Source organism: Lissotriton helveticus, chromosome 12 (genome assembly GCF_964261635.1).
Source record: "Lissotriton helveticus chromosome 12, aLisHel1.1, whole genome shotgun sequence".
In the NCBI taxonomy this organism is placed as follows: domain Eukaryota; kingdom Metazoa; phylum Chordata; class Amphibia; order Caudata; family Salamandridae; genus Lissotriton; species Lissotriton helveticus.
In genome coordinates, this window is record NC_136073.1 from 170293796 (window position 1) to 170316739 (window position 22944).

General features: G+C 44.2%; 1 pseudogene; it reads right to left on the reverse strand.

Annotated features, from left to right (window-relative positions):
- LOC144797998 (elongation factor 1-alpha, oocyte form pseudogene) overlaps nucleotides 1-19402 on the reverse strand; it is a 32271-nt pseudogene extending 12869 nt beyond the window's left edge.
- Between the last annotated feature and the right edge of the window lie 3542 nt (nucleotides 19403-22944).

Genomic DNA, 22944 nt, shown 5'->3' on the forward strand with positions numbered 1-22944 from the left:
GTGATTAATGTATTTACTACAACCCATGATATCTGGATTTCTGTGCTCAGTAAAATCCTATTGTTGTCCCAGCAACTTATGTATCCATGTAATGAGGGCCTTCCTTTTTAATCTAAGTGAATTATGCTGAGAGAGTGCTCATTGCGCCACCAGCCTGTATGTGAAGATTGTAATCATAATTAGATTTATATAGCGTTTACTACCCACGACTAGGTGTTAAAGTGCTTTACGGCGAGTAGCACGCTACTCAAGAACCTAGGGTTAGTGGTTAATCTTGCGGTTATTGTGATTAGTCATGTGCCCTACAGAAACGTAATTGCTGCATTTATTCTGGTTACTTTGTAGTAGCTTATATAATATCAGTTAGGTGTGTTTATTAGAGGAGGCTGTGTGGTTTCAGGTGAATGGTTGGTGAGATACATAGGCTGGTGGAGATGAGTTACATTTAGATTACAGGAATAGGTTGTGATACATGAAATGAGGTATTATCCAATTGCAGAATTACAATAAGGAGAAATGATACAGATATGCATGAGTTTGGGAGGAGCCTGTACTCTGAAATAGAAGACATGCAGAGGATAAAAGGTAAGGAGAGGGTCACTCTGAAGGAATTACTTATAGGACTCAATCAGGAGCAAGTCAAGGGCAATTTTTCATGCAGTCTCTCTGAGTCAGCAAGCAAAATGAGAATGTAAGCTGTAGAAAGAAACAACATTATGCATAGTACTCCATATCCAGGGAAGATAGATTAAACATGTTATCATTGAAACATTAAAAGCCCTATCCTGGTGATGTACCAAGTGTATGGCAGCCCCTTTAAACATAGTCTGGAGTATCCCAACCTTGGTACAGGGTCTATTTGCTGCACTAGGAGAGTTGGCACATAAAAAAAGGTCTCATTTAACAATCTTTTGTAACTTAAAGGTTTTTCCCTCGCTCTCTAAAAAAAGAGCTATTTCGCACTGGCTGAGAGTGTCTCTCCAGTGCACATTCAGATGTATGCCCTGTTTGTCACCTAGTCCAATCCAAGTGTATATTTTGTGTGTTTGTGTGTGTAGTTATTGTAGTATATGCACTGTGTGGCAGATTTACAAGCCCCTTGCAACACTTTTGCGCCACCGCCATTGCCTCACTTTTTGTGACGCAGCGGCAGCATAAACAATTTGCCACGTTGTGGCCAATTTACAACATGACGCATCTAGGGAGATGCGTAATCTTGTAAAGCCCTGCGTCACATTATACCTGCGTCAAGTATAAAGTGTGCAGGGTGGGCGTTCCCACTCAGGTGCCACTTCTAGGACACCACTGTTTCAAAACCCTATGCCTGCTTGGAGCAGGAGTGAGATGTGATGCAGTGTATTTGGGATAGGCCTCTCATTGCATTGCTGGAGTTGCGTTGTGCTTGAGGCACAACTCCAGCAATGCCTGACTTTTGCCCCAACAGATGGTTCAGAATTTCTGACGCATCTGTCAATCCTTGAGCCATGGTGCGCTGAATTGTAAATACAGCGTATCCATGGTGGTGCAAGGGTTTCTCATGGAGGCGCAGGGAAACTGTTGCAACCGTACAGCTGCATCAGCTTCTCGTAAATCTGTCCCTGTATGTATAAGTGAAGCAGAGTGATGAAGGCCTGTGGGTTCCATTTTGAAAGTTCAAGGCATGTTCCTGTGCATAAGCTGGGGGTTATGTTGTTTTCCCAGACAGTGAAAGCGTATCGGTATGCACAAGGAAATAGACCTAGACCGTGAAAGTGAGGACCACGGAGACAGGGCTCCTATAGAAATTAAATTAGATCCTTCCTGTGATATATGATGGAAGATAAAGGGCTGCAGTCTGTTGTTCACAGTAAGAAGGGTATTTTAGGGAAAAAGACCCTTTTGTCTTTCCTGAACAATGTCTTTGAGGTTGTTCATAGCCAGGTGCAGATAATTCAAACCTCTTTGTGCCACTATTGTGGGTTCTCCAGACTGGAAACTACCCTGCTCTGAGGGGCATCACCCCACACTAAGGCTCTCTACAACTTGGAGGAAAGGTGGCGGTCACCATTACTTGGTCTCCAAGTGCTGAAAGAAATGCAGCCTCAGGTGGGGGCCCTAAAGGGACACCCTAAAGTCTATTTGTAAAAAAACAAATGTCGTTGTGTTTGCGGACCCTGAGACAGGTTGGCAGACCTCAATACAAATCAAAACCAAAAGGAATGATGAACGGAGTGTTGAACATTGCAAGCACTCACCCCAGTCAACTGATCTGGGTTTAACTGCCAAGCCATGTCTTCCCTGGACCGGAAACAAGCATCCTGGGACCGGTTTCTGGCTAATCAGCCGCCATCATCCAGGCTAGCTTGAATGCAGTGGCAAAGTGAGCAAGGGAACCACGTCTCGGCATAACCTGCCAAGTTAGGGCGAACAAAGCAAAACCAAAGGAGATGATGGACAGAGTGTTTAACATTGCAAGCACTCAGATCCAGTCAACTGATCTGGATTTAATCCATCATCATTCTTTAGCTCACTCCACCACCACAGTTCAGACATGGCCATATGCAAATCCATCTGACCTTGTGCCTCATGGGAACAGTCCTGCCCGAAATACCAAGCCATGCCTTCCCTGGACCGGAAAAAAGCATCCTGGGACCGCTTTCTGACTAATCAGTCGTCATCAGCCAGGCTAGCTTGAATCCAGTGGCAAAGTGAGCAAGGGACCTACGTCTGGGCATTACCTGCCAACTTAGGGCGAACAAAGCAAAACCAAAGGAGATGATGGACAGAGTGTTTAACATTGCAAGCACTGACCTCCAGTCAACCTCAATACAAACCATAAAGTGGACACCAAATGCAATGTTTGAGATCTCTCAGTACTTGTACCAATTTTTTTTTTTAAACAGATTTTTATTAAGTTTTAGCCAAACATCATACAATCATGCATCATAAGCGGATTTTCATCAACTTGGCTCTTTTCAGGACAAAAATCAACATTGGTCCGCATCCCCTGTCCCTATTCGAACCACCCTCCCCCTCTACCCCCACCCCCCCTTGCCAGTGTGCTTCCTACTGTCTCTGCTAGAGAATGGTATAAACCCTTGTGCGGCTGCGCCCAACTCCTCCTGGGACTTCCACATTCGCGGCCCTCAGCTGTGTAACGACCTTGAATAAGTGCAGAACATAGCATGTGATCCTAGAAGTCCTTTGTTCCTTCCAACATAAGTGCGGACACCATCACATGCACAAGGCTGCTTGGGCCTAGGTGGTCTCACCTCCCATGTGTACCCCCGCAGTCCCTGCCCTAGTCTCCAGCTCCTGACTCGCCGGTGCATCCATCTCCAGTGCTTGTACCAATAAGTACTAACATCTATAGGCACAATGTAATTAAAAAGCACATTCGCAAGTAAAAAAAAAACTACATTCATAGTCATCTCTTTCATAGGTGATAAGGGTGATATGGTAAGCAAACTCATTTGTAATATCATTTATGGCATTTGTAATTGCACCTGTCACATTACGGGTGAGGTCATGAGCACTGCATTTGGTATTTATTCCTCACGAGTCATGCAAATTACCAAGCAGCTCTCCAGATAACGGCAAATAAGAATCTCAACATGCTCTCATCGGGATTGGCTTTTTCTCAGGCAGCAGCTGTCTGGTTTTTAGTTCTAAGCTTCTGTAATATGCATCATCTATTTGATTTCTATAGAATTTCAGGAACTGGTAATTGGATCATGTGATCCACAATTTTGGAGGTTATCTCTCATTTTATTAATTTTAATTAGTTTTTTTCATATGTTAAAATATGAACGCAAATGAAAATATCCACATAGTCACCATGTGGTTTTGCTTAAGAATACAGCACTGTAAATATGCCCTGCATATTCTGGGTGGTCTGCTCAGAATGTAGAATCAGGATTAAGTGGTCTTCCTGGTATTCTGCTCTCTTCTTTTTCTTCCCGCTTTGGGTACATCAGGCTATTCCATAGTAGTAAGACGTTTCCAGTCCAAAGAAGTTCAAGGCAAAACTAAAAACGTTCCAATATCATGTACTTCATTGTACTCTGCAAGACTACAGACTTTCTAAGGTGTTGGTGTGAGAATGTGGATCATTAGTTGGGGTGTTTGGGAGTCCTCACCAAGTAATAATGTCACTATTCGGTATCAGGTCAAGTTGGATTTCTTTGAATAAAACTTTAGCTCAGTCCTGGGTAGCTGTGGCACAGATCACTCAGGCTCAACTCAAAGGAAAACAGATGTAAAGCATTTAATAATACAAGAACAGTCACTGAGTAAGTAAAATTCAACAAGACAAATCCACTCCAGTAAAAAAAAATAGGATATATTTTTATCTTTAAATAGACAACAAAACAATAAAAATCTGATGAACTGGAGTTATGGTTTTTGAGAGGTTTGCATTATTCACTGCAATTTACTCCAAAGGTTTTTTTTAAAATAAATTACTGCTTTTCACGTGTAATGGTAGTCTATGAGCTTCGAAAGCGAAGGTCTGGGCCTAAGTCAAAATTTCAGGCCTACCTCAATGGAGAGAGGGTCATAATAAGGCCTCTTTTTGGTACCTGTCAACTTTTACCTTTGCACTTAGAAACTTTTCTGGTTCTTTTTCTAGTTGATGGACTCATAGGCAGGGTCCTCCGTATCTTGAGTCTGCCATTGGACCCAACGTCAGCAGAGAGGGGAAATCCAGTGGTTCTCTATGGTGGTCAAGGCTACCTACGAACCTGCATGTAGCAAAAGTGTACATGCATTTGAGTCTGTGCCATTCCTGGGATTGCTTCACACGTTCTAGTAAGAGGGCAACAGACTGTCACACGTGCCAAATACTGTAGTTAGTCAAAAACGGCTACTAGAATTAAGGGGCAAAAATCCAGTGACTTTCTAAAGTCACCTTCACAGTAAATGTTACTTTAAATCTGACTTCAGCAATAAGTTGGGTTCAATATAACAATTAATTTGATACCTTGAAGTACTATATTTAATGCTTCTATAAAGAAGTTAGCACTTAGCGGTTGGGCTAGTGTAATGCTGTGTACCATGGGACTACCAGCTTTGCTACAGTGAAAGTTTAAATGGTGAGTTTTCACTGTCAGGACATGTAAAGCATAAAGTAAATATGTTCTTGTTTTTAATATTTAGCACCACACGTTATGGGTTTCTAAGCCCTGCCTTACAAATATTAACAACAGAAGGTTTTAGACTCTGCATAAGGGTTCATTTGGGCATGTGGGTTGCAGTTTAAATGCTGCCCGACTAGGCTGAAGTGGCAAACGTAGAGCCATGTTTTTGCATTGCGACTGTAGTGGTGGTAGAATTAAGTACTGTAGTGTACTAGGGAATGTGAACTTACCAGCCCTGTGTACACTTCATATCATATACTAGGGAGTTAAGTTAAAAATGCCAATCAGATGGTAGCCCATTGATCGTACACGTTGAGGGGTCAGAGCACATGTACTGCACTGAGGCCTATTTAGGTATTTCTGAGCCTTGGTCTGGCATTTGTAAGGTGGTTTGGCTGTCTCAAATTTATGAAACAAAGTCAGAGACCATATATCACTTATTTTCAACTTTCTATCTCTGTAGGAACTGTGACATGATCTTATTGTACCTAGGTTGTCTTATCAAGTCTTGTCACTAGATAAATGCCTTGCATGCAGTATTGGAGGCATTTTTAGTGTTTGGAATTAATCGCAAATGTGCCTAACTGACCGGCTGTCAGATTGTTAAAATGCGATAATGTGAAATTGCTGTTTTATAATCACAAATCAGATACATTCAGTATTCAGGGGGTATTAACTTGATCAATATGTTTGATTAGGGACCAATCTGTGATTGGGTACATTTTTCTTGATGTACAGCATTCTACATTTATTATTTGCGTCTTATTAATCCAACAGTCCGGTGTTTAAAAAAATAAAGTAATATTTAGATCTGCACCTTAAGGGCCTCATTTATGAGGCTATGCATCACTTTTGGATGTATGACGTTACAACGCATACTTTTACAACGCCTACCTTTACAACGCATTTTTTACACCGCAACATCCATTACAACGCACACCATTACAACGCATACCATTACAACAAATTCTTTGAAACTACCTTTACAACGCATTCCACTACAACGCATACTACATTTACAACGCATACCATTACAACGCATTACATTACATAGCATGTAAGGTAAGTGTTGGATAGTGTAGGGGTAAAAATTACTATTCTAACTCCAGGGGGTGCAACAGTAGGGTAAGTTTTGGATAGTGTAGGGGTAAAAATTACTATTCTAACTCCAGGGGGTGCAACAGTAGGGTAAGTGTTGGATAGTGTAGGGGTAAAAATTACTATTGTAACTCCAGGGGGTGCAACAGTAGGGTAAGTGTTGGATAGTGTAGGGTACTATGTGTTGTAATGCTATGCGTTGTAATGGTATGCGCTGTAATGACTGCGTTGTAATGGCATGCGTTGTAGTGGTGTGCGTTGTAGTGTCATGCGTTGTAATGACTGCGTTGTAAATGCATGCGTTGTAATGGATTTTGCGTTGTAAAAGTTTTGTTGTAAAGGTTGTATACCATCACTTTTACACCGCTGGTGCGTCACTTTTTGTGATGCACCAGTGGCGTAAAAAATGCGCCTTGTTGCGCCATATTTACTTCCACAAGGGAAATTTTCTTTGTTAGCATCTAGGTAGATGCGTCACTTTGTAAACCCCTGCACCACATTATACCTGCGCCAGGTATAATGTATGCAAGGGGGGCGTATTGACGCAAGAAAGGGTCGTAGAAGTGACGCAGTGAAATCTATGTGATTTCACTGCGCCACTTCTAGGACACAAATGCGTCAATTTCTTACGCCTGCCTCACAGCAGACGTAAGACTGACGCAGGCACTTTCACATGGGGCTTGCCCCATGTGAAAGGATACATTGCTGGAGTTGCGTCACTTTTGTGACACACTCCAGCAATGCGTCACTTTTGCGCCATACAGATACGTCAGAAATACTGACGTATCTGTAACGCCTTGCGCAATGATGCGTCATACTGTAAATATGACGCATCATTGGTGTTGCAAGGAGGGCGCAGTGAAAAGTGACGCATCGCTGTTTTCACACAGCGATGCGTCACTTTTCATAAATGAGGGTCCTAAATCCTTATGGTACCACCTAGACTCCGCCTGTTCTTTTCTGTCACACATGCAAGATAGACCTGCTTCGTCCATCTGCCCCAACAAGCAAAGATCAAATCCCTAAACAAAAATATTGTTTAATAAATAGATGCTGTCTTCTTCCATAAAGCTCTTCTAGCAATCCTGTAGGTGGTACTGTCCTATCAGTTGTGAAATCTCCCAGATGTGTGTGTATGTGGTGATGTAATTTACTCTAATGAATCTTCAGATATTATCCCCATCCAGACCAAATCTATCTACATGATTCTCCTGAAACCCAGGAGGGATGAAAATCTTCAATATCAAACTTTAGAACAGACAACTCGCAGGTGCCGCTAGAGGGCACCCTCAGTAACACTCAACCAAAGGTCTACTCTGTTTTCATCTTAGTGGATTCAAAGTGGATCTGGCAAAAACCAATACAATTCATCAAAAAACTCGTGCGTCCAGATTTACCTAAATAGAAAGTCAAAGTGGCCAAGTTACAAGGCTTTTAATCCAAAATAGAAACATGCTCTACCTCGTTTTGCCCAAAACATGTATACACTAGGCACAAAGGAAGCAAGAATGCTGCACCTAGTGGATTGCCCTAGCTTCTCCAATGCCATCCATGTTGTGAATAATTTGCACTGCTTTGTTAGGCTAGAAGCCTGTAAAGCTCACTCTTGTCACCTGAGCCCTCTTAGTCCTAAAGACCCAAGCACAGCCAAGGCAATTTTCACTTCAGTTTTGCAGCTTTAGCTCTTTAAAAGATATTGTTTTCATTTTTGCAGACTAAGGTCATTCACGCTTGCTGGTTTGAACATTAAGGGGCAGATTTATGAGGCCCTTGCGCCACGTTTACGCCGCTGTTGCGTCACGCAAGGCGGCGTAAACGTGGCGCATCCCTACGAACGATTTACAACGTGACGCATCTAGGCAGATGCGTCACGTTGTGAAGCCCTGCGCCGCTTGTGGGCGTTCCGGCGCAGGGTGGGCGTTCTGGGGCAGGTGCGCCTCGCAAAAGTGACTGAGTGAAATCTATAAGATTTCACTCAGTCACTTTCAGGCCAATGCTGCGTCAAAAGCCTGCGCCTGCTTGAAGCAGGCGTAGGTCTTGATGCAGCATTGGTCAGATAGGGCACCCCCGAGCCTTGCTGGAGCTGCGTCGTGCTTGCGACGCAACTCCAGCAATGCGCCACCTTTACGGCACAGATGCGTCACGCATCTGTGCCGTTTTTGCCCCATGGTGCGCCGCATTGTAAATGCGGCGCACCATGGGTGGCGGAGCTGTGGCGCACTGTGGCGCACATTAACTGGCGCATCCCTGGGGATGCGCCAGTTAACATAAATCTGCCCCTCAATATATGCCTCTTTTTACAGCTTTCTTGAATTTTGGAATGGTTCAAACACTAGATAACTGGACAATAGCTTGCAAACTGGAATAAAGTCTTAGGCTTCATTTTTTTAAAGGAATGTTTGATTTCTAACAAAGTCGAATGTGCTTTTTCACAGTCAGCCAATGTAGCTGAGCTATGGATGAAGCATCTGGCTTCCATTTTTAGACCAATGAATTTGGTTAGTTAGAAAATGTTGGGAGTCTAATGTTGACAATTCTACATGAACTCTGTGGACGAGATACAGCCAGGAAACAATCTTATCTGCCACCTTAAAAGGGTAAAACGAACAATTGATGGGCAGAATGCAGAATGTCATACATTCACCCCAGTACAGAGATCTGGGCCTAAATCCATCGTTTTTTTGCTGACCATGCCATTCCACTTGGGACCCAGCCATATGCAAATCAGTCTTGACCCTGCACCCAATGGGAACAGTCCAGCCCGAACTGCCAGGCCAGGTCCTCCCTGGACTGTAAACAAGCATCCTAGGACCGGTTTCGGGCTTTCAGCCCTCATCAGCCAAGATAGCTTGACTCCAGTGGCATGGAGAGCACGGGACCCACGTCTGGGCATACCTATCCCAAGGGTAAACAACAGCTGTTAGAGCTTTTGAAACTTGATTTTCAAGGGTCAACCACTAGGCAGTGGTTGTATAAAAATATTGAAGTGAGAACTATCCTGGGACATAAATATTGAGTACTAAATAGTTGTATACAAACATATCATCCTATTGGGTGCCGATTTTTTATATTTAACTCCAAAGGGGAGATGTTTGTATAACCAATATGTTGGGCACAGTATAGATGCAAGACAATATTCTTCCTAAGATATTCTGACCAGACCCAATACAAAGGCTGAGTCAGAGAAGTGATGGAACATCACCCAAGTTTTGCCAGCCAGACCACAAGGCCAGTTTCAAAGTAAAACAAAAAACCTAAAGTATGCAAAAAGAATTCAAAGTGTGGCACTTCGTATCAAGATTTTCTTATTATCTTGTCTAGGCTATAGTGGCCCATCCAGAGCCCAAGGGTTTTCAAACTGTTAGCAACTTTATTAAATTGATATTCATTTGATGTTTTTAGATTAAAAGTTAGCTGGGTCTTATCAGCATATTTATACAATGCAATGCAATGTACTTGTACCTCTTGTAGCTACTCTGTGCCCCAATGCAAAAGTCCTCCTAGGCCATATAGGGCCAGGAAACCTACAAATAACCCTGCTAACCGCAGCACTGGCAAAAAAGAGAGATATAGTGGTCTCCTTTCAAATGCTCTCTCCCTTATTAAACGTAAGTTGGAGATTGCTGTTTTTCTAGCTGAAGTTGAACCTGATTGGGTCCTCATCATCGAAACATGGGCTAACACTGACTCAGGGCCCGATTTAGTTGATGCTATCCTGCCTAATTACTCTATTCAGAGGGTAGACAGGGTGGGGCATATGGGTGGGTGCCTGGCAATTGTTTTTAAATCTCAGTTCAAATATTTGATAGAATAAGGCTTCAATTTACAAACCTGTGAAGTCCTTCATTTACAACTGATTACCTCAGCCACCTGCTCATTCAGGGGCCTGCTGATCTATAGACCCCCAGGCTCTAGATCACTGTTTCTTAGGGAACTTAAACTCCTTCTAGAACCATTCCTAGCGGAGAGCTGGTTGACCATTCTGGGTGATTTTAATTACCGGTCCTGCATAACCAAGGTCTGCAGGTGGATCGGTAGGTGTCTCCCAAATAAAAGACCCTCATACACGTGTTTTTTTCTGAGTCGTCTAGCGGTATATGATGTGTCCCCGCTTCTTGTAACACGTGTCCATGCGTAATCCTTGGGTCAGTCTTTGTTTGCACCCTCCGCCAGGAGGTTGTACCATTGGTTAAAACAGTAGTGATGGTGGAGAAGTGAAATAGTGCTATAAAGGTGTTCTAAAATACCCGGAAAGCCAGAGGCTCAACTTTAATATTTCTGGATTTGGGTAAAAGGTTAAAGCGTGTCGCTATGGAATTATTTAGGAATTCTAGCACACTAATCTTGTGAGGTTAAAAGTGGTCGACATGTTTCAGCCTTATCTGCCTGTTGGTCAGTCGGCTTTCCTCAGGACCATAAAGTGATTAAGTGATAAAAAGGAAAAGGTAAATTTGTAACCTGATTCGTTTTGTTGTAGTAGGTCACATTGTACCTGTAATAGAAGAATAGGGAGATAGTGCAAACACATTTGTAGCGAATACCAAGCAGACCTTGGTTATGCAGGACCAGTGATCCTTTCCACATTGATTTATAACTATTGAAAGGAGATTGAAAGGATCTCTACTCTCTCTCCCTCCACCAATTGATGATACGTGATTTTAATTACCATCTAGAAGAAATGGTCAGCCAAGACTCTAGTGCCCTCTTAGAGGCGCTCGCTAATCTGGGTTTGTTGCAACTAGTATCTGCTTCCACTCATAAAGGGGGCCATGCTCTGCATGGGATTTTTACCAATGATATTAGAGTCACTTACAAAAAACTATCCCCTTTTGTTGGTCTGACCGTAGCACAGTTACCTTTGATTTCCAACCCCCTTCAGCAGCTAGCTAGTAATAATAGAACTCCTCACCCTCTCGGTATCTAGAAATTGGAAAGGGGTCTCGGCTACGATACTAGCCAGAACTTTAAATAGTATAACCCGTGTAATTCAAGAGGATTCTGATAGTGGAGCTGGGGTCTTTGTGGCATGGCTGGAAACTGCAGCAAATAAACTGGCCCCCTTGAAGGCAAATATTCATAAAAAGTGTTTTCTATCTGTTCCCTGGTACAATGATAGACTTAGGATGATTAAACAAGCTTGCCGCCATCTCGAGTGGGCTTGGAGGAAAACTCTAGATGATCAAGAAAGAATCCTAGATAAAATCAAAAAATGTAAAATTCATCCTCCTCTAAGGAACTTTTCAGGCTAGCACAACTGCTTTCGACCGCTCAACCCAGAGGAGAGCCTGAGATTTCACAAGCCTCTGCAACCAGTTAGCAACCTTCTTCCACTCTAAAATCATGGACATTCATACATGTTTTAACCCTAACCTTATGGTGTCCGCCCACTCAGTTGCCTTCAGTTGGCCCTCTACAATGGCAGGCGGGATGCCATCTGGCTCAAGCCTAGAGGCCAATGGTCTCTCCATCATCTCTACTCTCTCGCCCAAGCTGGCTGTACAATATCTCATAAAAACCTATGCAGAATCACCGCTAGAAGTCTGCCCACCAGCAGTTTTCATATGCAGGCCAGCATTATAGCCAAACCACTTTGGAAACTAATGAATAATGTAATCCTATCCAGGTGCTATCCTCGAAGTTGGAAGCAAGCTATCATTAGGCCTCTCCTAAAAAAGCAGGACCAAGATCCCCTGATTGTAAGAACCATCGCCCTATCTCCTTGCTCCCTGTTACAGCAAAGATGTTGGCAATCCACCTTAACATCCAGCTGAAGGAAACTGCGGAACAGCAACTTTGGCTTAATGACTCCCAGTTTGGTTTCAGGGAACACCATGGGACAGAAACGCTCTTAATATCAGCCACGACTATATTAGGTGCACAGGGATGAAGGAAAAGGGGTGGCGCTGATACTCTTGGATCTGTCAGCAGCATTTGAGTCCATCTCGCCTATGCTGCTGCTGGATGGATTCCAAGGTCTTGGCATCTCTCATCAAGCATTATCCCTCTTGTCCTCTTCCCTTAGGGAAAGATCCCAAAGGGTAAAATTACAGCACTTCCACTCAGAGGCCATTTTCTTTTTCAGCCATAATACTCTTCCGATGCGTCACCTTGTGGGAGCCATCTGCCTCAATCCTCTTCCCATGCAGCACCCAGATTGCCCCACTGTCTCAATCCTCTTCCCATGAAGCACCCAGTAAGATCCCCTCTGCCACATTCTCTCTCATGCATCACTCAGTGTGTGCCCCGCTGCCTAAATTTTCTTACCAAGCAGTACCCAGTGTGTGCCCCTCTGCCTCAATCCTCTTCCCAAGCAGTGCCCAGTGTGTGCCCCTCTGCCTCAATATACTTCCCATGAAGTACTTTGCGTGCACTCCTCTGCCTCAATATTCTTCCCATGTGTCACCTTATGTGTGCCCTCTGCCTCAATCCTCTTCCAATGCAGCACCCAGTTAGCCCCTCTATCTCAATCCGCTTCCCATGAAGCAGCCTGTAGGACCCCCTCATTGTTTTTCTCTCATGAATCACCCAGTTTTCCCCACTGCCTCAATCTTCTTCCCAAGTAGTACCCAGTGTGTGGGCCTCTGACCCAATCTTTTTTCTCATGAAGCACCTAGTGTGACCCTCTCTTATATTTACTGTAAGGTTCTTAGTGTGTTCCTCACTTGTCTCAATCCTCTCTCCCAGGCATCTTCCAGTTTCTGTCCATCTGCGTCAGTCTCCTCTCAGAGGCAGTGTCACAGTATACTCCCCTGCTGAATTCCTCTCTCCAAGGCAGCACTCACTGAAGGCACCACTGCCTCTCTTGCTCTCTCTTTGGTAGTGTACACATTGTACACCTCTGACTCAATCATCTCAGCTGTTCAATGTTCATTATGCATCCTACTGCCTCAGTTCTTTTTCCTCTGCAGCTCATTTCTGCACCACTCCTTGTACCGCCGCCTCACTGCTTTCTCTTCTGCAGTGCCCAGTGTCTCCCTCTGGCTTGTTCCTTCTTCATCATCACGCTCCATATGCCCAGTTGTCTAGTTTCTTCCTCCACTTCAGTGCTTTACCAAGCTTCCTACACCAATGTGTTCTCTCTGCAGTGCTGAATGCACATAACTGTAGCTCAATCCCCTCTATTGCTAGATTACATTTTGGACCTCTCTTTCTATTCTCACTGCTTTCTAAAATACATTTCCCCCCATGTCTCAGTCCTCTCTCCTGGTTGTGGTGAATGTGTGCAGCTCTTCCTTAGCCCACCACTGAGCTATTCTCCATGCGTGCCCTCTTGTCTCAACACTTTATAATGTCAGTACCCACTTTCAAGGATGGTCTGGAAGCCAATTCCAACTCTCTGAAAAATGTTTCACCCAGCCTCACACTGCAGAGGGTCATGAACATCATGGAGCTATATGGAATGGTTGGGTCATGGCAGTCTATGCAGCTGTGAATGCAGGCCCCTAGCATGCAGTCCTCAGAGAAAATGATAGACTAGCATGACTACCAGTCTGCCTTCAGATCGTGTTGCAGCACAGAGGCTGCAACCTTACACATCGTATCAATGCCCGCTGCAACAGAAAAGGCTGGCCCCTGCCTCCTGGTGTTGCTGCACCTCTCAGCTTCCTTCAACACAGTTGAATATCTGATCCTCATACACACCTTGGAGTCTCTAGTTGGATTTTCCAGCAATGTCCTTCACTGGTTCTCTTACAACCTTTCCAACTGACACCAGTTTGGCCACAAGGGCACCTCCAGTTCACAAAAGATCCCTACAACCGGTAGAGCCCCTGGGTTGCTGTACTGCCTCCAGTCATTCTCAACCTTTACATGGAACTGTTTGGTGCTCTATTCACACCTGACTAAGGTAAATGGTTCCCCTGTACTGGTGTGTATGGTAAAAGCGAAACAAAAGCCTTCCATCAGACTAATGGCGTGTTCCTTTTCCGCCTGACAGTGCATTTGAGTGAACGGGAACATTGTTGCATTGGAGTTCCCGAGAATTAAACAGAGACGATTATTCTGATCCTAACTCGGACACAATTCAATCCAAAATGGATACATTCTGTCGGAATGGCGGCACAATTCATTCAGTCCTTAATAGTTGCTAACAGGCCTCCGTGTGAATTCAATATTCAACAGTGTTACATTGAAAAGAAGACCTGAAACTAAGAACATTTCCTGTCCAGGCCTAAGCCCTGATGAGAATCCAAGGAATTAATATTGGGATTCGAAACGCGTCAGCGTTCATCCTTCTACTGAGTCATTAAAACAATAGCAGTCCAAGGGTAGAATTATACATAAATTGGGATGCACATTGGATTCGCAAATGTTTACCCAGAAGCACAACAACCTCTGCACTATGTATACTAAGTGATGGGATGTATGACATTACAACGCATGCTTTTACCACGCATGCCTTTACAACGCGGTTTTTACAAAGCGGTTTTTACAACGCATAGCGCTTTAGGGTGCTGGATAGTGAATAGTTTAATTTACTATTCCAACTCCAGTCTCCGTGGACACTAGGGAAGGTGTTGGATAGTAAATTAAAGGTATTCCCTATCCTAGAGCGCCCCCCCAGTGCAATGCGTTTGTAATAGTTTGCGTTGTAAAAGTTGCATCGTAAAGGCACTGTGTGGTAAAAGTTGCGTTGTAAAGGATGTTTCCCCTAAGTGATGTAATGTTTAATTATTAAATTGTTGTTGTTTTGGTTGAATCATCTGACTGGCATTTCTCTGTAATGTTTTCTACATTTTTGATGCATATCACATATTTTGTTTGATAATCTTTGTTGATTTCACACCACGGATTTCATTCATTTGTGTTTTTTAGACATGCATTCTGTAATAAATTAGTCAAATGAATGCTTCAAAATACAGTAATTAAATTATTCATACCATTCTAAATAGATAAAGGTCCAAGTCTGTTTATTGGTTGAAACAGCAGGTCAGGTCCGCTTGCTTCAAAAAAAAGTTCATAAGGTCCCGTCTGACCATAGTAGACCAAACCCCCCCTTGTTGTAAAAAACTATTCACAATAACAGCATCAAGATTCACCAATATGCTGATGATACACAGCCCTACCTGAAAGTCTCCTCTGCTTCAGACATCCAATGCCTCAAACACTGCCTGCACATCATCCACACCTTTATGCACAACACCTTCCTGAACCACAACCCACCCATGACAGAACGTCTGATATTTGCCAAGAACAACAAACAATACAGTACAAACCTGGCTCAGTACCATGAACACTGTTGGATTTGAGTCCCATCTGTCACCGAGAGCCAAGTCACTCTGGCACCTTTGTTCACCCTGGACACTAACCATACCCACAAGGAACAAATTGCCAAAAAACAAACATGGGCTGGTAACAGCTCTCTCGTCAAAAGAAAGTCAAAATGTTTCATCCAGAAATCCCCTTCAGAACTGGTGATCAGCCCCTTGTACTCTCCAGCTGCACCTTTTACAAAGCCATCACGACCAGAATCCCCTCTTATTGTGCAATCTCTTGTGGTTCTTGGCACATCCACAGCCAAAACACTATCATACTGATCAATAAGAAGTGCAAAAAAGAAAACAAGACAGCAGGCCTTTTGCATTTACGCACACGGGATCTGGAACAATATCATGATATCAGGCCCGCCCCAACACAGCTACATCTTGGAAAAAGAAGAAGATGCACCTCTTTAGAAAACACTACATCTCAATGTAGTAACCATTAGGCCTGGGTGGAGTTCATGGAGTTCTATTCCCACAGAGCTCAACAAAGTGCTCAAAAAATCTGCTGCGCCCCACAGAGTTCCGCGAGCGGCGGAGTGCGGTAAGTCACTCTGCTTGTGCCAGGACTTTCCCCCAGATGCATCATGCATCCATTTTGCGATTCCTTATTTTCGAAAAATAAGGAATCGCTAATAAGGAATAGCAAAATGGTATGCAAGACGAAATCATTTTAAAAATAGCGATTTCTTAAAATTCCTTAATTGCGATTCGCAAATTGCGAGTCGCAATTAAGGAATACCTCCCCATTCATTCCTATGGGCCTAGAGGCCCATAGGAATGAATGGGAAGAATTTTCACTTTGCGATTCGCAATTAGCGAATCGCAAAATGAGAATGCGATTTCAAGGGTGCAGGGGTATCCAAAGGACACCCTGTTGCACCCCTGAAATTGATCTGTGCACATATGTTGTGCACACACATGCCCTTAGGGCATGTGTGTGCGCAACATGAAACTTTGAAAAATGCACTTTAGTGCATTTTTCAAAGTTTTTGCAAATTACCATGAAGTTGTACTTCATGGTAATTTGCGAGCCCTATTAGCGAAATCACTATTTTTAAAACTTTAATGCATTGCATTTAAGGAATCTCAATTTGAGATTCCTTAAATGAAAGTAATCGCAATTTAGCAAATTCTCAATTTGCGATTTTTGCATTTGGGATGATGCATCCCAAATGCAAAAATAGCGGTCGCAAAGGGGCAGATTCTGAGAATCTGCCCCTTTGCGAGCGGTTTTTAGCTTCATGCATCTAGGCCTTTGTCCCGCACTGTAAAATCATCCTGAACAGCACCACACACAGCACAAGTGGATGATGCTTCTGTCTGTTGCTCGAGTAGATGTTCTACTCGAACAGCAGCTTCCTCAAAGCAAGTGGCAGGCTTCTCAATGTGAGTGGTAACAACCTACCTCCACCGCCCGCATTGAAAAATCTCGCCTGAAGGTGGTCAAGCGTATGATTATTCTCACTCACGAATGCCAACTTAACGCTGGTGAGCCGCCAAGAGGCAACACTCCACTCTGTGATGTTTCGCCGAAAGTGGGCAAAACTCTGCAAACTCTGTTGCGGGGAGCAGAATTAATTGCTCACCCCTAGTGACCATCCCAATCCGGATCACGCTCTTATTACTCACTTTACGCTTATCTTTGACCTTATGCAGTGCTCCACTTTCTTTTGGCTAAGTTTATGCTATAGAAATACCATATACATACACACATACTAGCACCCTGGCCAGTCCAGTCCTGGTGCCCACTGAGTGTTCCTCATTCTGTCAGCAAGAATTTGTGTGCGGGTGCACTTTTTTGCCCGTCCCCTCTCCTTTGCAGTGCTAATCGTGCTCCCTCTGCGTCACTTCCCTTGTCAGAATTGTGTGTGTTTCCCTCCAGTGGGACAGCTAGTAATAAGGCAGCAGGTGCAGTGGCACCTGGGCCCAGGAGCACCAGGCACCTTACGAAACCCAGTTATGGTTGCATTTTACTCAACAACGTCCGGCACAGGTAAGCCTGGTGAGGCTGAGGCGTGTTGTGGTGGGAAGGTGGGGAGGCGCTGAAGTCGGCAGATGACGGAATAGGTATCATTAAATAAATAAATAATATATATTCCGTCGTGTGTCTACTCCCACAAACCCCCTGCCACGCCCGCCCCACCCACCACCCGATCGCGCTTACCTGTGCCGGCTGCCACTGGCTTTACGACTAAACTGTGTTAAGGGGCACATTTTTCCTGGATGTATGACGGTACAACGCGTGCTTTCACAAAGTGTACCGTTACCACGCAGGTTTTACAACGCAAGTCGTTACAGCGACCTGTGTCGGGGGGGCGCTGGATAGTGAATAGTTTAATTTACTATTCCAACTCCAGTCCCCGTGGATAGTAGGGAAGGTGTTGGATAGTAAATTGTACTATTCCCTATCCTACAGCGCCCTCCAGCGCAAGTCGTTGTAACGACTTGCGTTGGAAAACCTGCGTGGTAATGGTACCGCGTTGTGAAAGTTTCGTTATAAAGGATGTTTCCCTTTTTCCTTGCTTGCATGAGGGCTCATGGCTTCCTAGCTACTCCATTGTCTTCCCTCTCCTGCAATCCATTCTCCTGTCCTTTTACCTGTTTGTGCCTCTGTCCTTTGCAGTGAGCTGTGAGGTGACTGGCTTGCTGGAATCTCTTCGATCAAGAAATAAATATTTGCTCCCAGGCGGTTTCTGAGGCAATTTATCTGGCTTTGTTTGAAGGCTTATCTGGGCTGTTTGACTTTCACTTCCCTCAAGTGTCTGAATCCTGTTCTCGAACATTCCCTGGCTGTGCCAGCGCCATTGTCAATAGAGGGAGGCTGCGGGCCAGGCTCCCAAGGACTGCAAGATGTCAAGAGCATCTCCAAATGTACATTTTAGCCAAAATGCAATCCTTGCCTTCCCCATCCCTAAAAGGTGTGTGAGAAACACTTGAAGTGGGGCTTGGGGAGTAGGTAAGAGAAAACGAGAGAGATGAAAAAGGTAAAGGTATCAGAGAGAACGAAGGAGAGGGGAAAGTGTCATAATAATGGAGGAGAAAGTAAGAAAAGAGCGAGAAATAGAGGGAAATAGAGGGAGCCGGGATGGGCGTGTAGGAGTGAAGGGCTGCAGATGTGAGGATGGGAATCTGTGCAGGAAGGAGGGCTGAGCTCGATGAAAGGTGAGAGAAGGAAGGCTTGCAAGAAAAACAAAGAGAGCAAATAGTAAAGGCGGAGCTGATGAGCAGGGAAAAACACGCCCACTCCTCCATGAAACACAACACGAGGCCCCTGCGATGGTGGATACAATATACTAACCCACATACATTAGGTAACACCGTCCAATATTCACAAATAGACATGGTTGCACCATGGATTGGGATGTCGGAGCCCATATTTGGAACGCTAATCATAAAACTAGAGTCTGAGAAGGCAAAGAGCAATTGTATTGTAATTATATTTTGCGTGTTTTATACTTCTAATGAGGCACTAAAGTGCATTAGTGGGCGGCTAGCAGGCTACACCACGTGGAATGCTAGGTGGAAGGATTGGGAAGTACAGTGTGCCGTACTTGGGAAGTGTTTTTGCAAAGCGGCTTTTCCTTGTACGCCCTATATGCGAAGCAGAGCCCCTTGAGAGCAAGCCTCTCTCCACAGGGAGCCAGCGACAGTGGCTTAACAAAGGCTCCCGCAGCCCCCGCGGTGCTGGGCGGTCCCCAAGCTCTGGGGGCCCCTATAAGCAGAGTACCCCGGCTGGACAGCGCCTGATTGAGTCTGGAGTAGGCCCCTACACGTACCTTGCAGGGAGCGCCCCTCAAGTTTTGTTATGCCACTGGCCAACGACACACCACTGTGATGGGTTTCCAAGGGCAGAGCTGTAGGAGCAGTCTTGCAGATGCATTTTCGATTTTTTGCCATTTTTGAAGTAGAAAGAGTGATGCCCATGGATAACGACCATCTATGCAGTCTAGTAGAGACACAACAATTTATTTATTTATTTATTTATTTATAAGGTTTTATAGAGCGCGAACAAGATCCTTGCGGATATCAGAGCGCTTTACAATGAACAGAGTTGAATATACATAAAGAATAGCAAGACACAATATAGCGAACAAGCATGAGATAAATATTGTATAAATTATAGAGCACCCAATAGCAAATTTGCTTGTTTTTAGAACATCACATATTTTTAAAAACAAATGTTTTTAAGAGGCAGTATTCTGTTTTAATGTTGAATGTGAACTGTAATTTATCTGTGTAACATGCTTTTATGGTTTTTCTTCATGATAAAAACCGAATAAAGAAATACTTACTTACTATAGATATAGATATATTTATATATCAATATATACGTAGACACACACACCTGTATTCATATCACAAGATGTGTGGTAAAGATCTACAATGTAATGGCATGCCTAGTAAAGGTCAACAAGTGATATTACATGTGGGGCAAAGGCATACCTTTGCAAAGTCATACAAACTCACCTTAAGCACCACCTGCAGGGGTTCCACTCACAACTCCTTTTATCAAGGAGTAGCAACATGAGTACCATCCACAAATAGGGGTGAGGGTGGCAACAGTGCATCAAGACTACAGTACCAAAATACTTTGAGACAGCTCCAACATCACAAACCACATGTTTCCATTTAGGCCAGTAACATCTCACAAAATGAGATGCAACAAATCTTACTGTTTGTTCATGAAGGGGATGGGGGCATAATGTTTTATATTAAAGAGAGGAGGGGAATTCTACTAACCCAAAGAGAAAAGCATTGTAAAAACATGGATCACAAACACTAAATTATGTTTTAATATTAATCTAATACAACATTCTGGTTATTAGGACTTTTTTCAAACCATAAATAAGCAGTTTGCTAAAACCCGAGGATAAATTTAGTATCTAAATAAAAACTGCAGATTAAATAATAAAGAATTGCTCTTAAATATATGTGAAACACTTGATGTGCAGAAACACACGAGCAACCTACCAGAATGATGCGGTTATTACCTAGGAGTAGGACAGCTACATATGTGTTTGTGCTTACCTTGACATGGCCATTGAGAGAGCTGGGACATTTCTTGCTTTCAGAATGCATAGCGTTAACATGGACATCCACAGGAGTCAGTCCTGGAGGGGGAGATGGAGGGGTCTGGCCATAATGAGGTACTCCAGACAGCAGTATGCTGGGTAATGTGGCCTGGGCAGCAGAAGGTAGCACCAGGTGCGGAATGGCGGAAAAGCCTGTGGCACTTGATATATGTGGGTGATGGTGAATGCGTGAGGCCTGTGTTTGGAGTATGCAAGATGCGATTATCTGTGTGTGTGTAGCTGAGCATCTGTGACGCGCACCCATGTGTGTTTTGCGTCTGCATCTTGATTGCAGATGTCTGTAGAGTCTGTGTGTGTGTGTGTTAGTTGCATGAATGTGTGTGTGATGTCCCTGTCTGTGTGGCACACCTGACATTCAACACACACCGCCCTGAGCTCCCACACACTGACAAAAGAGTACACACGCACACCGTATGCACCGGTACAATCAATGCGTGCTTCGGAGTGTGTGCAGTCCCGCTAATAGCCCCGGCAGCTCACACGCAGAGCCCCTCGAGCCGACGCACGCCACCCACGTGCTCAGAGTTCCCTTACTGCCCTGTGCCGCCGCCATGGAGGCTCCGGCCGGCAGCGCTGGACTCCCTGCCCCGACTGTGGTCCGTCAGCGCCTCTGACAGCCGCTCCATCTGAGGCAAGCTGCATGCCAAGACATTCCCGGCTCTAACACGCCCTCCACAGAGCCCTGTCACTACTGCCAGGGCAGTGCTGAAGACAACTATTCTGAGGAAGCTCCGTCCTGTCCCCACCGAATGGCAGGCCGACATGTGCTCCGGGGACCCGTGGCTGTATCCGTGCCGCGTGCCTCAAAAGGGGCAGGAGGTGAAAAGGCAAATAAACCGAGTGGTGCGTGCGCACGCCATATGCTTTCAATTATCGCGCCTGTGTCTGGGCACGATAATTGAAACTATATGGCAGGAAATGCGCGTAATAGACACCAATAGGCCAGGGGGGAGCTATGCTCCCGCCTTTGGCCTATTGTATGCTATTTTCGAAACGAACATGCAGGGAAAGGGTAATAGCAGGCCTGCAAAACTAAAAAAACCCGCTTGTGCGTGTTCATGTCCAGGGTCCATTTTGAAAACCCAGACAAAAGGACTCTTGCTGCGCAAACACAGTGTATCGCTAGGCGCGAGACCTAAAAATGAAACAAAAAATAACTTACCTGGCATCCTTGACCAAACCCAGCACCTTCCCTGCCTCCCTTCACCCTCTTACAGCTGTGTTTTCTGCATTCATTCAAAGCAGACACGCAGCGCTGTGCTGACATGGTCTCAGAGAGCCCGGTCAGCCTGGTCTGGAAGACCTTTATGATGCAGCAACAGCGGGTAACAAGTTTTAGCAACTGTTACTATGTCATAACAGAAAGTTATCCGTTTTAGAAACTGAAATAAATAATTGAGGCTCTCTTTGAGAGTCATGCATAACATATAGAATTATATAAGGATAGAAGTCAATAACATGGTTGTTTTCCTCCTAGGGCTACCAAGTGGTAAACAGATAACGAGAACTGTTCTCAGGTCTTTCATTTTTAACACAAGCTAAACTCCTGCCAAAGAGCTCACACCATGGGTAAAATATACAGATGTGGGACTCTGCACCAATGTCAGTTTTCTTTTACCACTCTAGTACCAGAACGCATTTAATAAAAGGTGTCATCTCCAAAAATAGTCTTGCACAGAATGAAAACTGTCAATCTCAAACATGTAACGTCTAAAAATAAACGGCGCCTAAACAAATAGGATCTCAAGCACCTTATCCCAAATTTTAGGCGTTCCTGGTGACCTGTTGACCCAATGCCTGATCACCTGTGCCCTGTTGCCTCAATGACCCATATGGTACATTTGTTTTTTAATGGGACAGATAAAAACAGAGGGGCAGCTTCCACTCTCTTGTCTCAAGTGTGCATAAACATTAGGAGCCTATAACGTGATTTATCAGTCAAAGTCAATATTTTCCAGTGGTAGCAGTACCCACAGTACTGGGATCACCCCGGACACCAGTTCCCACTGAGAACTTTTCCCGTTAGGGTTAGGCTAAACTACAGCTTTAACCAATGATATGTAATAACATGGAATTCTCGGGACATCTGTGCTCACTTGTCCATCTGTGAACCACACATGACACACACATATACATATGTGCACCAAACATTTTTCTACCTTGCGTTAGACATGAGGATAGAATAAAGCAAATGAATGATAGTCATGGAACTGAATAGACTTTTATACTGGTCAGAGCAGAAGACCGCCTTCACACAGGAGTACAGGTGAAAAGGCCTGTGTTCAGAACGGTTGTATGTTTTTTCAACGAACTCCGTTGTAACGCATGCCTTTACCACGCATGCGTTACAACGGAATACTATTTACACACCTA